Here is a 13,978-nt window from a genome sequence, read left to right as displayed (position 1 = left end):
GAGCTGGGGCTTCCACAATTACATATGCGTCAACTATTTAAAGCTCATGACTTCCCCCAAAGAATCCTGGGAACTGTAGTTTGTTAAGGGTGTTGGAAATGATAGCAGTTCCTAGGATTCTTTGCAGGACATCATGTATTGCTGGAGTCTTATGAGAAAAGGAAAACAGTGGGCAGCTCAGAGTGGTAAATTTGTAGGAGTGATGGTCAACTTGAAACACATATAAGACGGCAGGAGAGCTACAAGCTAAGGGGTCAAAACCATGGAGAACTTTCAAGGTACTATTGTGATAAGCCAGTGCTGAATGCAGAAGTGATAGGAAAATGTGTTGTGAAAAACACCTTCTATATTTATGGGTGGAAGGACTGGGTTTTAATCCTGCTTTCAGGTAATTTACTGAACACACTTTGTGCGAAGTTCTTTGAGACAGAGACCATTTCTCTTGCACTGCACACATACAAGCATCTTATCTGCGCTTTGTGAATAAGTAGCCAAGTCAGAGTCTCCAAACCATTGCAAGACGATAATTAAGAGAAAAAACCTAATGATATTTTATGCGCCCATCAAAAGAAAATTACTCACTCTGGGCATGTGGGCGAGCAAAATCTTGCAAGGCTGTTTTAGTGACTACAATACAAAAATAACCATGTTAAAGAAGGCTTGTGCAACATGGTTGGAGCTCAACAGTGTAATACAGTGGTGCCTCGCAAGACGAAATTAATCCGTTCCGCGAGTCTCTTCGTCTTGCGGTTTTTTCGTCTTGCGAAGCACGGCTATTAGCGGCTTAGTGGCTATTAACGGCTTAGCGGCTTTAAGAAAACAAGGGAACAAAGGAACCAAACTCGCAAGAACTCGCAAGACGTCTAGTGAAGCGACGCAAAAACCGAAAAACCCTTTCGTCTTGCGCGTTTTCCGTTTTGCAAGGCATTCGTCTTGCGGGGCACCACTGTAACATTGTTTGTAGTTGCCTGTTTGGAAATAAGTAAGCATAATGATGACCACATCAGGGAAACTGAGATTTGGCTGAAGAAAGTTTGAGAGTCATATGTCTTTTACTCACCTTCACAGCCCCAACCAAGCCTGACGTCAGCACCCAGCATGAAGAGTAAACTTCTAGAGCCCACTGCAAAAGCCACTCCCCTTTTTATGGCTCAGCATTGTACAGAAAAATGTTGGGCCATGCAGGCAGCAATCTCCTTTACCTACATGCCTCTGGAACTCACCCCAACACATGCATCAGAGGCTGGGTCCAGAGGCCCTGGGAGAGAAGGAAGTTGGCAGCAACAGCCACAGATACCTTACTCGGTACCTTTTTTTTTTTTACACCCCTGAGTTAAGTACCAAGTTACTGGACTTGTGCTGCTTTCAGCATTGCTGCCTGTTCCCATCCACATCCTGGTAGGCTTTGGGGGCCACTATGGAGGTGCTGGTGGGTTACCAGAGGGCACCACAAAAGGGTTTCATCATTTTTGGCACCATCCTGTAAGACTGTGTATGATGGAACTGGCATGACATCTCAATTCCATGACCTGCTTCCAACTGGCTAGAAATTAAAATGTGCTGAACACAATTGTATTTCTACATGCAACTGCCTAGTATCTCATGCCAGGATGGAGAATCTGTGGCCTTCAATCATCCCTGATCACAAGGCTATGCGGCTTGGGAGTGAAGGGAGTTGAAGTCCAACATCATCTAGAGGGCTACCGGTTCCCCTGCCCTGGCCTAGTCCAACAAGAAATGTAGTGCAATCCCATGCAGGTTTCCTCAGAGATATACTTCACTAAGTTGAGACTTGCGTAGGGTCTCTCAATTTCAACTGCACCTGTCAAAATCACAGCAGTAAACAAAGCAGATCTGAACAATAAATCGAAGCAAAATGGAGTTCCAGCTGTTCAATATCCTCCTGAGATACCTGTCCTGAAGGGGTTCAACAAACTTGGTTTGCTTTCCTGAGCAGAACTTCTATATGTATAGGAGCAGCCACTGCAAATGCTTTTCATGCAGAAGGTTCAATCTCTAGCAGACGCAACAAGAGCTTGGGGTGCTGAAGTAGGGAAGCATCACCTGAGCTCCTGAAGAACAGTAGGCTAGACAAGACAAATAGACTAACTCAGTTGCCTGGTTCACCTGTAACACAAAGCCATTATTTCTTTAGCTTAACTGTGGTTTGTTTGTACATCTGAACCTACCCCAGCCAACCAACTATGGTGCATTTGTGGTCAACATACTAGAATATAAACCATGGTTTGAAGTTGACTTATGAACTCATGCCTTCTCGTTACAGCCAAACCCACAATATGGACTTAATCCCAGTTTGTTTCAGCACCCACCACAGATGCTCACAGAGGCACAAGAAAATAGCAGTTAGAAAACAAAACCAACATTATACAGATCAAGCCACGGTTCCTCTGCTGATCTGTGAAGCTGACAAACCATGGCTTAGCATTATGCGCAAATGCAGCAGGCTTAAAGCAGATTCGAAGCAATCTCTATATACAGATTTCTTTGAAAACCCTATTTGTATAAAAGAAGAAAAGAAACCAACTTAGATCAAAACAAGTTCAGGGCTTCTAGAAGCCATTGTTAAATGAGCTCACTTTTTAAATAAAAATTGCTCCTAATCTTGAAATGAATGCCAAGCACTCAAGCCAGTTAATATAAGAATTTGCCAGCTGGTCTCTCATATAAAAACCTAGTCAAAGCTACATAACATGAAAGCCAATTACTGATTAATGAAGTGGGTGAACACGGCCCTTGTAATTCTGCTACATTCCCAGTGTGCACTTCAGGCTTTTATTCTCTTGAGTAAACACAGCAGCCAGTGTGGCAGCACAAAAATCATGATCACAACGCTTAAAATCTCCTCTAGTCTCCTTTTTTCCTTTTCCTTTTTGCTAATTCCTGCTGCCTCATTGAAGAAGAAAAAAAGCTTTCTATTTTGCCCACTAGAACTAGAAAACTGCCAGTTAATCCAGGTTGAACATTTGCTTTCAAAACCCAATTGAACTTGGCTTTATGCACTTCTTTGATAACTAGGGAAACTGAAATTGCTTTGCGTTGTGATTACACACTTGTAGAGCAAGTGACTGTGATCGCAATGACAGAAGTCACTTACACTTCTGGTGGGGAGAGAAACCCATGCAGTAGAAATGATAATATTTCCTATGGCTTCCCAGAGCATTGTAGTACTTCATGTTTAACCTGCAATTGATACCCCAAGTTACTCAAAAGAGATCACATTCAGAATGCTATTCTGAGTCCACTTACTTGGAAATAGGTTCTCTTGAAATCAACAAAACTATCATCCACTGAGAAGTGCTTATGGTGAAAGACTACAAAAGGTTGAAGAACAAGGGACTAGGGAGACAAACCATGCAGAAGACAAGACCCTTTCACCCACCTGCCAGAGATCAGCATTTGAAATGTGTGGACACAGATGACTTGGCTACTGTACTCCATGCTCTGGTAACTTCCAGAATGGATTACTACAATGCATCCTGTATGGGGCTACCCTTGAAGATGATTCAGAAACCTCAATTGCTCCAAATTTGCAGCAGCTAAATTACTGGCTGGGGTTCCATTTAGATCTCGTATAACCCCTGGTTTAAAACAGCTGCATGGGTTGCCAGTTCATTTCTAGGCCCATTGGTGTTTAAAGCCCTAAAGAACTCAGGCCCCAAATACCCAAAAGACTAACCTACTTCCATAGAGACCCTCCCAGGTGTTGAGATCAGCAGAGGGGACCCTCTTGGTAGTTCCTCCACCCTCAGAGACCCAGAGCAGGGGTGGGTGTTGCCCCAGGAGAGGGCATTCTCTGTGGTGGCCTCTAAGCCCGTCCGGGGCTTCTGCCACCTTCATTACACAGCATTTGGAGGATGCTGAACATGTTACTTGAGGTGTATATTTTTAGGAGCCACCTTACTGTTATGATTGTCTGTTGTTTCAAACTGTTTTTAAGGTTGTGCTCAATGTTGTAACCTATCCTGGGACCTTAGAGTGAAGGGTAGGCAATAAATAAATAAATAATCCAGACCATAATAAATCTATTCAATAAAAAAGTAATAAAATCAAGAGATCATTTCTTCTGTATGCACAAAGCAACAATCACCAACATTTAAACAAAGCTTTCGATCCTTCAAGAAAGCATGACAAGTCACAGGCTAGAGGTCAACATCTGGTAGGTCAAGTTACTAATTTTACAGAAAGCCAAAAGCCCATCCTTAGCACACATCCTAAGGTGGGTTGCTAGCAACACCTGTTCTAGGTTGCCCCACCATCATTATTTCCTCCAAATGTCTCTTTCGCCTCCAGTTGCAACTGAAAAAAAGGTAAAGGGACCCCTGACCACTAGGTCCAGTCGTGACCGACTCTGGGGTTGCGGCGCCCATCTCGCATTATTGGCCGAGGGAGCCGGCGTACAGCTTCCGAGTCATGTGGCCAGCATGACTAAGCCGCTTCTGGCGAACCAGAGCAGTGCACGGAAACAGCGTTTACCTTCCCGCCGGAGCGGTACCTATTTATCTACTTGCACTTTGTGCTTTTGAACTGCTAGGTTGGCAGGAGCAGGGACCAAGCAACGGGAGCTCACCCCGTCGCAGGGATTCGAACTGCTGACCTTCTGATTGGCAAGCCCTAGGCTCTGTGGTTTAACCCATAGCGCCACCCGCGTCCCTCTGGAGAGTCAGCCAATTCTTCTCAAGGGGGCAGACTTGTCCCTGGGCTTCTGATTATTGATCTCCGCTGCAGAGGGTCGAGCTGTCTAACAAACAGGAAACTGAAGGATTTCAAATAATATTAATCCTCCATAATATTGAGTTACTGAAAACCTGGATCTTCTGTTCACATCCTAATACAAGACTTCTGTTCTTAGCCTACGAATCTGCAGAAACTGCTATGCAAGTGTTTGCTCTTAAGATGCAGGTTGACACCACAAATGTCAACTCAACGCAGCAATTTTGCATTGATAATACCTTCTAGACACATCACCAAATCAAGTAACGTTTGTTTTGGGATGTTTGTTTTCCAGACTGGCACACATCAGTATAAAATCCTGACAACAAAGCACAACGTGGCTTTCACATGGGTTGAAATTAAAAGGCTACCTTAGAGCCATTTCACCCACTGCAAGTGTTTTCCTCCAAATTACACTCAAGAGGGAGCCAGAGCTAATTATGGCTTCTTGACTAGCATGCCTAAGAACATAAGACCCCTGGAACAGGCCTAAGGTAGAATTGCCATATTTCAAACAGTGAAAATCTGGACAGGAAAGTTGTTGTGCTTTTTGTGTGTGGCAAATTCACCCCCCCCCCCCCCAAAAAAAGTTTGGGGGCTATTTAAGGAAAATCACCAAAAACAACACAGCCGACATGGGCTGCCATACGTCCGGCTTTCCTGCCCGGACACTGCTGCCGACTGCAATATTCCAGATATATCTGGAAAATTCCGGCCCATCCATTTTCACATTCAGTTTGCACAGTGGCTAAACAGGTGCCCAGGGGGAGACCACCAGCAGAACCCGAGTATCACAGCCCTTTCTCCACTTACCATTCCCAGCAAATAGTATTCAGAGGCATATTTTCTCCCTTCATGGCTAGTAGTTATGTATGATCTGACAACGGTATGATGAATGCTCACATATATGTTTTAGGAATATGCTTAAAAATGTAATGACTGAAGAGGGCCCCAAAGTGTCACAGCCTGATGTAACACAAGGAGTGGAGTATTCTTGTGAATTGTAGGACAGTGGTATCGTTATGTCCTGAAAAGACTCTGAGTGCAGAATAAAATTTACATATGCCAAATTATATGTATAGCTACAAATGTAAGTTTCAGAGGGAAAACTGCCTTATAAGCAACATATGAAAAGTTTTTAGAGGGGAGGGGGGAGGAGCAGGAGACCAGGGCCTGTTATAAAGACCCATTGCTGGGCCCTCTGGGCCACCCCCTAATGATGCCCCTGTTGCGGGACTATTTTCATGTTACACTTTCCACTGAGAGCTACCACAAGCAGAAGCAAGTCTAGAAAACATGAATATTCTCAGAATAGGGGTAACTTCCATTTTTTTTTGTTTTCTTATTCCTGTATCTTCAGAAGGAGATCTGATTCTGACTGCTGCTTCTTTTTTAAGTACAGTGTGTATAAAGAAGACTAGAGAAAAGTTCCAAAGCTTCCATACCCTACAGAAGTTTACTGCAACCCTAACACAAGTTTGCTTTCAGATCACAACAAAGAAATAGCTATGAACTCAAGAGTGGAGAACTGGACAAATTTTGTTTGTCTCAAAGTCAAGTCCTGCTATTAAGATGCCTTCTGCAAAATGGAAACATACACAGACCTTCTTTGAGTGTCAATGTGATGTAAGTGAGCAACATTTTTTTTGGAGGAAAGGTGATCTGGGTGGAGGAAAGATCAGAACCTCACACCAGTTATACCCATCTTCTAATTGCAATCAAGTGCTATCGTAGTCATTAATTAAATGTTCAAAACACCCATGTGAGGCAATTCTCAGTCCTCATTCTACAAATGAGTACACTGACCTTCGGATGGCAAGGGAGTCAAAGGTGTGCTGAAAGAAGAAAAGGAGATTGCAAAGAAGCTGACTGGTTTTTTTTCTTTTTCACCTGTCTTCACAGCAGAAGTTGTAGGGCAGATCCTGTGCCTAAATTAGCTTTCTCAGAATGGAAGTCTAAAGACCTGAGACAAACAGTAGTGACAAGAGATGAAGTTCTAGGTCTTACTGTCAAATCAGAAACTGACAAATTATTGAGTCTGGATAGCTTCCACCCAAGTGTTCTTAAAAAAGCTCAGATGGGAAATTTCTGATCTTATAACAAAAATATGCAACACGTCCCTAAGATCAGTCTCCATACTTGAGGACTGGAGAGTGGGCAAAGTAACACCAATTTTTAAACAAGGTTCCAGAGAGGATCCAGGAAATTACAGACCAGTTTGCTTAATGTTTTATTTTCTGGGAAAACTAGTGGAAATCATTGTTAAAGATAGTACTACCAGGCATATAGAAGAAAAAGTCTTGCTGAAGGAGAACCAGCATGGCTGCTCTAAAGGTAGGTCCTGTGTTCCTTAACTTTTAAGAGTTTGGGGTTTCTTAGAGTGACAGCAAGCATATAAACAGAAGTGACCTAGTTAATACTGCGTACCTCAAGCAAAGACTTTTGACTAAGCTTGGCAGTCATAAGATAAGAGAAGTACCTCAGAAGCTAGCTAAGGAACAAGAAGCAGAGAGCAGGAACAAACGGACAAGTCTCCCAACAGAGGGATGTAGAAAGGAGAGCCTCCCAAGGGTCGGTATTGGTACCTGCATTTCTTAACTTATTCATAAATAATCTATAGAGTAAGGGATGAGAAGTGAGGCTGCCTTAAAGAAAAAGGGATTGTGAAGAGCTCCGAAAGAATCTATCCACACTGGTCAAATAGGCAGTAAAATGGAAAATGCTGTTCAATGTAAGCAAGTGTGAAGCAATGCAGTCATAGTTACCGTATTTTTTGCTCTATAAGACTCACTTTTTCTGGTACGTCTTATAGAGCGAAAAATACAGTAATAGCTAAATGAAGATGTTAGCCCATGTGCAGCAGCTGTGAAAAGAGTGAATTCCATGTTTGGGATCATTAGAAAAGGAGCTGGGGGAAAACCAACCCTGACATTATACAAATCTATGGTGTGACCACATTTGGAATACTGTGCACAGTTCTGGTTACCTCACCTCAAAAAGGATATTGCAGAAGTGGAAAAGATATAAAAAACCACAACTAAAATGATCAAAGGGCTAGAGTGAATTGCGTTACTTAAAAGGAAAAGTGTTGCTTGGCAGGGGGTTGGACTTGATGGCCCTTGTGGTCTCTTCCAACTCTATGATTCTATGATTCTATGAATTCCCTAGGAGGAAAGGCTACCACATTGGGGGCTTTTTAGATTAGAAAAAAGGCAAGTAGGGGGCCGCTAGGGGCGCCTTGGAAGATGGCGGATATTAACATCTATCCAGCTCGCAAGCGAGGTAATTAGAGGCTGATTATGGGGAGTAAATAAGTCTCCCTCATCTCTCCAGGGGGGAGAGATGCAGTTTTCACCCGATGTTGCCATAAATCACCCCCAAGTTCGGAAGGAGGAGGGGGTGAGGCACTGGGTGTACAACCCTCGGCGAGTCTCGGAACTCCTCCGAAACTGCTTCCAGGAGCGAAACTAGTTGCGTTACTTAAAAGGAAAAAAATAGGAGAAAGATAACGCACATGCTTCAAGAGAGGCAGGAGGTTTTTATCTGCTAACAAATTTGCCACTGAAATGAAGAAGATTGAGACGGAAGATTACATCAAAGTACTACAGACAAGCTGGTATGTGGAATGGAATGCAACGGAACTGAAAGGGGGGGGATGACTTTTTATTATTTTTGCTCTATGTGATTAACTAATAACCCTCCCTCTTAGAAGATCCGTCACAACAACTAATTGGCAAATGGGACTAAAAATGAACTGTGTGGGAATAATATGAATTTAAAGGTTTTACTCTGTAAAGGATTTGGAAAGAAGAAGGGCTCTCTTTGTGACGCAGTAAGAATGGAGATTTGATGCGGAAAGATAGACCTGTGTTGCAGGAGGTTTGGTCTTGGGGAGGGCGAGCCGAAGATTTATTATTTCGATGAGATTGCGAACTGGAAGGGGCAGCCCTCCTGGAAAAAGACTAATTTACGGTGCAACAGGTCGGGAAAGTTAACGAGCGAGCTTTTAGACTGCATTTCTTCAGAACGACAAAATGGCGATTGCCTGCTCGAGCGGAAATGCCTGGACTATTGGATGAGAGTGATTTACAAGAGAGCAGGACAAAGTCCACACAGAAATACAAATAAGACTGTTTTTTTCAACCCACTTGCGGAGCAACTCGGAGGTGAATGAAAAGGAAAATGAGTAACGACAAGGATTGAGAAGAGGGGACTGGAAATATCATTCTTAAGATAAAAGCTGCACAAATATTCGAGGATTGGACTCCTGCCGATCAAGAAGCATGGGTACCCCCCACAAAAATTTATAATTTGGAAAACAATTGGATTACATGATATGTATTGATATAATTTGGATTAATTGGTTTGATGTGTTTAATTTGGTAATATGAAACTTAATAAAAATTATTTTTAAAAAAATAGAAAAAAGGCAAGTAAAAGCATAGAGATGTATGGAGATGTATTGGGTGGAGAAAGCAGACATGGAGAAGTTCTTATCCTGTCTCATAAGACTAGAATTCAAGGCCATTCAATGAAGATGAATGTTGGAAGATTCTGGACAGACAAAAGGAAGTACTTTATTATTATTTATTAAACTTGTATACCACGCTTCATTGGTAAATCTCAGGGCACTTCACAGCATAAAAATATAATATAAAAACAATACATAATAAAACAGGTACCAAAACAAAATGAAACAACCCCCTCCCCCTTTCACACAGTGCATTGTTAACCTATGGAACTTGCTCCCAAGAGGCAGCCATGGCCACCAAGATGTTCAGCTTCAAGCAGGCATCCGGCCAGTTCATGGAGGATAAGGCTATCAATGGCTACCCAGCATGACTTTCTGCCTCCCTAGGCCAGTGGCTGGGAATCACAAGCGAGGAGAGTGCTGTTGTGCTCAAGTCCTGCCTGCCGACTTCCGGCTGGCCTTGGGGAGAGCAGAGGGATGGACTAGATGGGTCTTTGATCTGATCCAGCGAGGCACTTCTTATGTCCTCTTTATCTCAATTCGTTTGGTAGATCCTAAGACTTAAAACTATTAAATGGCAGGTCAGCACTGGCTGAGGAGGGGCCATTGCTGGAGAAAAGGCGGCACGTGCAAACTGAATTAAGCCGTGTGGCAGATCCTCTGCACAAAGAAAACACTCAGAATTGAATGTTAGAAACAAAGTTCATTCGCTTTTTATGCAGGGCTCCCAGAAAACAAAGTGATACAAAAGCAAGGCATATTTTACACTGACATTTGGGAAGTAGGGTGGGAGCCCCTCAACAACAGACCTGTCCTCCCCAGACATGCATGTTTTAACTGCCTTGTTCACTTCAGAGTTGGCTGCAGTCTTAATGAATGAGTCTGACCTCCCACAGCCTAGTCTGCGCGTCATCAAGACCCTTTTCTCCCTCTGAAGACGTATGGCATTCCGGCGCTCCGTGAATAACCCAATTCATTCAAGAAGCGGCAGCACGAACTCACCCTGGCCTTCTCGACATGAATTAGCAACTATTACAGTCAATGTGGTCTCTGCCAGCTATTGACAAACTGAACTGAGGGTGATTGTTTGCTTTTACACACAGACAAACCTCTAGAGTTTGATTCCTCTGGCATTCACATTTAAAAATGAGGCCACCATATGCACAAGAACTGACGCTGCCGCAATTTGCTGCTGGAGAGAAAGGCAGGAGCTACGGATTTCTGAAAAACGAACCATCTTGACAATGCCCCCTTTTTTCTCAATGAAATAAATTTTCTGAAATTCTACAGCACCCCCAACCCTTCCCTGCAACGCAGTATTTAAGAATGTTGCTGCTATATACACAAAGGCCCAAGAGACTCAAGGTCACCGCTAGTTCTCTACCTGATCATATGAGGTTGCCTTATGCAAAGCCATAATATTGGTGCACCTAACCAAGTCTTGTTTATTTGGAACTTTATGCATATACTGTTATGTTCCTTACCACTGAGCTACGGACCTCTTCTAATCCAGAACAACCAGCATGGGACTCAAACCTGCAGCCATGGCTTTCACCTTGAGCTTACTCTGCTTTTGCCATGTTCTCAGATGCATCTTTCACAGGGCTTTGGAAAGAGACTCAATAAGCTATGTTCAGGAGAGCTTTTGGCAGGAAGTGAAAGCAGCACGCAAAACCAGAAATGCCCCACCTGACTTCTTCCCAGAAGCAGTTTACAGTCGTTTCACCACAAGCTCCAAAAGAGATCACAGTGAGAGATGGATTTATGAAGCTTTTCTACTGCTTAATATAAAAATGTTGCACCATTCAATAAAAGTTCCTAAAAACGAGATTTAAAACAAAATGCAACTGTGTATCACAAACCAAACTGAGAAGTACAAAGCAAACAAGAAAATTAAAAGCTTGATAAAAATGTAAGTAAATATGTTTGGTGTTCAAAGGTCATTACTGTCTCAGCCTGAGCCAATTTAAAGAGTCAGGGAAGCCAATTTTAGTTTGCAGCCCAATAATCCTAAATGCTCTTGATACGCATAAGCTTTGTGCTGCATTGTACCTGCTAAAGGAAGCATATGATGTTTTGGAGGACATACTAAATTCATTTATACACAAAGAGTACCTTCCCAATGATTTTCCCAATTCCAATCTCTAATTAGAATACAAAATTAACTCCTCCTATTGCTTTTAAAATATTTTTCCTCACTCAGTGCTGCATGGATGCATAAGCAGAACACAGCCAGTTTATAAGCATTTTTCTTATAGGATGTTTTTCTCTTTTTTAAAAAGCTCAGAATTATTACATCAATGTGTTGTGCTGTGGACTTTTTTTATAATATCAATTTCTAGATTTGAGCACTGGGCTTTTAGCAAGTTCTGATTTAAACACAAGGGTGGGGGCTTAAAATAAGTAGAAGCCCTTAAGGGAGTTTATTTTGCAATGATAACATAGTTCTATTTTGTAAAAGATTTAATACACATCTTTTTGTTTTGAACTAAAGAACACACAAATAATGTCTTGTTCCCAAACAGATTCACCCTGAAGAACATCCCTATTATTGTATAGCAGAAGCAAAACCTTACAAGTGTCTGCATAAGTTCATTAGTTTATGGTGAAATTTGGCAAATGGCACCAACTTCCCATTGCAGGGGTGGGGGACCAAGGAGGAATGTCTTCCCACAGAGACTTTTGGAATCCAATGGATTTCTGAATGCTCTGTCTGGGGGATTTTCTGGTGGATAGAACTGATGGTCCTGCTGCTGAGGGCCACAGATATGATCGCTCCTGAATGCCGTCTCCAACACCGTGGAGAGCATTCAGCTCCTGGTATACAGTACTGGGGAACTACATGCGATGAAACAGGCCAGAAGGTAGCTAGAGCACAATTGTGCCTCCTGCATGGCAAAGGGCTGCTTCGCTACTTCCATCTCACCCTTGAGAGAACAGCCAGCAAAGCTCTTCAGGGTGGTCCGTAGGCTGTTGACATCTATATTGCTGTATGGAGCCCACAAAACCTCTGAGAAACTCTGAGTTGCTTGCTGCGCACTGTGAAGACAAAGTCATCCATTTCCATAGCGAGCTAGGACTCAGCTATACAGCTGCAAATAAAACGTTTTAAGTGTGTTTTAAGCGCAATTTACAATGTGACACTAGATGGCAGTGGTGAGCCTTATGGAAAATTCAGTGTATATATATTTTTTAAAAAGCATGTTTGTGTAGATTCCATCCTAGATGCCATGACTGATGCAGTCCCAAGTGAAGTTTCCAATGTTCCATCAAGTCTTGCTTTGTGGGATCAGTTTCCATTTTTATAGCCTTATGACATTAATAGGGTGCTTATGAGAGGAGCTGCCTCGTTTAGGTGCCACAAGACAGGTTGTGTGGAACAAACAGATCTGTCTTCCAACACCATGGCACCATTCCCTACCCCCCCAGCATCCGCTGCCTGAGGTGGCCATGTCATTCTCCCTTATGGTAGGGCCATCCCGGATGATGTGCTAGTGCAAGAATAGTCAACACAGTGCACTCTAGATGTTGTTGCACTGTTTAATATTTAAAGTCTTCCAAGGCAAAGCAGGCTCTATACTGTGTATGACTGAATCAGGCCCCAGCTTTCATTTAAAAGGAAATGCTGAAGTTCTGACCATACCTGTTATAGATAATATGCCTGAAAACAAACTGGCAAAACAAATGAGCACATTTTATAGAAGCCTGAGTCAATATTAAATGCATGCATCAATTCTAAGTGTTGAAAGTTTAAAGCAGTATTTACAGAAATGTATGTCATAACTACTGGTCCAATATAGTGATGCACTTGGGGGTAGGGGGCAGACAGTGGTTTCTGTTGTTATTTCCCCCCCAGAAGTGCCCCCTTTGCTTTTTAAATGAGTTCTGACAACCTACACACTAGTAGCACCTATCCCCCCCAAAATGAAAAATACCAAACCTTACTGGTTTTCCTTAATCAATGACACAAGTCTAAGGCTATGTTTGAATGTAGCAAAATGAATTTAAAACCTGTACACCTCTTAAAACAATTTTTAAAAATGCTTGCATCTCTGAGTCAGTATTTACTGCATACCTTCTCCTATCATGGAACACACTATTACTCATTGACTGCCAGTCTTGAAATGTACAGCTTATAATCGGGACAAACTGATTGTACAACTGACAAACTTCTCTGGCACTGTGCTGGGGTGACAGAGATGCTGACTTTAGTGATACAGAGACGTTTATACTAATCCTGAAGAGCTTCAACAGAGAGCAAGAATCCAGTGCACCTGGTCCAACAAGACAACTGTCAAGTTTACTTGTTAGCTGAAAATCTTCATTACTCCACATAACAGGGGGAGGCAATGAGAATGCAGCTGGGCTTCTCCAGTTCACAAGATGAATCTGCAGAGCTGGCAGCAAAGGAGGGGAAAGAAATCAAACATTTGACTTGTAAACCAAGCACTGTTGAACCAAAACTGCTGAGAGAGGATAAACAAGGAACCTAATGATCACATACATAAACAGTAAATGTCTGTACTTCCATCAAAAAGTTTAGAAATCATTCAACTGTTCTGCACTAGCAAGGTATCATTTAAAGCATGGGTAGGCAAACTAAGGCCCGGGGGCCAGATCCAGCCCAATCACCTTCTCAATCCGGCCCACGGGTGGTCTGGGAATCAGCATGTTTTTACATGAGCAGAATGTGTCCTTTTATTTAAAACACATCTCTGGGTTATTTGTGGGACATAGGAATTTGTTCACCCCCCAAAAAAAGTATAGTCTGGCCCC

General features: G+C 42.6%; 1 protein-coding gene and 1 long non-coding RNA gene across 6 annotated transcripts in view; one reads left to right on the top strand and one right to left on the bottom strand.

The window, feature by feature from the left end:
- Positions 1 to 13,978, bottom strand: part of BIN3 (bridging integrator 3) — a 119,024-nt gene that overhangs the window by 91,815 nt on the left and 13,231 nt on the right. Inside the window, exon 2 of one of the 5 annotated variants that reach the window (XM_083589093.1) lies at positions 13,477 to 13,599. The exons of 2 other annotated variants lie outside the window; for them this stretch is intronic. The gene's annotated coding sequence lies outside the window, so the exon portion shown is untranslated. Of the gene's footprint in view, positions 1 to 13,476; positions 13,600 to 13,978 lie in introns of those variants that run through there. 2 more of the 5 variants (XM_083589096.1, XM_083589094.1) reach the window with 2 other exon arrangements.
- On the top strand, positions 6,541 to 12,393 carry LOC310750785. The gene is made up of 2 exons (XR_014542272.1): positions 6,541 to 7,065; positions 10,058 to 12,393. It is a non-coding gene; the product is annotated as an uncharacterized lncRNA (long non-coding RNA).

The sequence above is a fragment of the Podarcis filfolensis genome, assembly GCF_964270895.1.
Source record: "Podarcis filfolensis genome assembly, chromosome: 15".
Lineage (NCBI taxonomy): Eukaryota > Metazoa > Chordata > Lepidosauria > Squamata > Lacertidae > Podarcis > Podarcis filfolensis.
The sequence above is the reverse complement of the archived record's forward strand: the minus strand, read 5'-3'. Positions and strand labels throughout refer to the sequence as shown.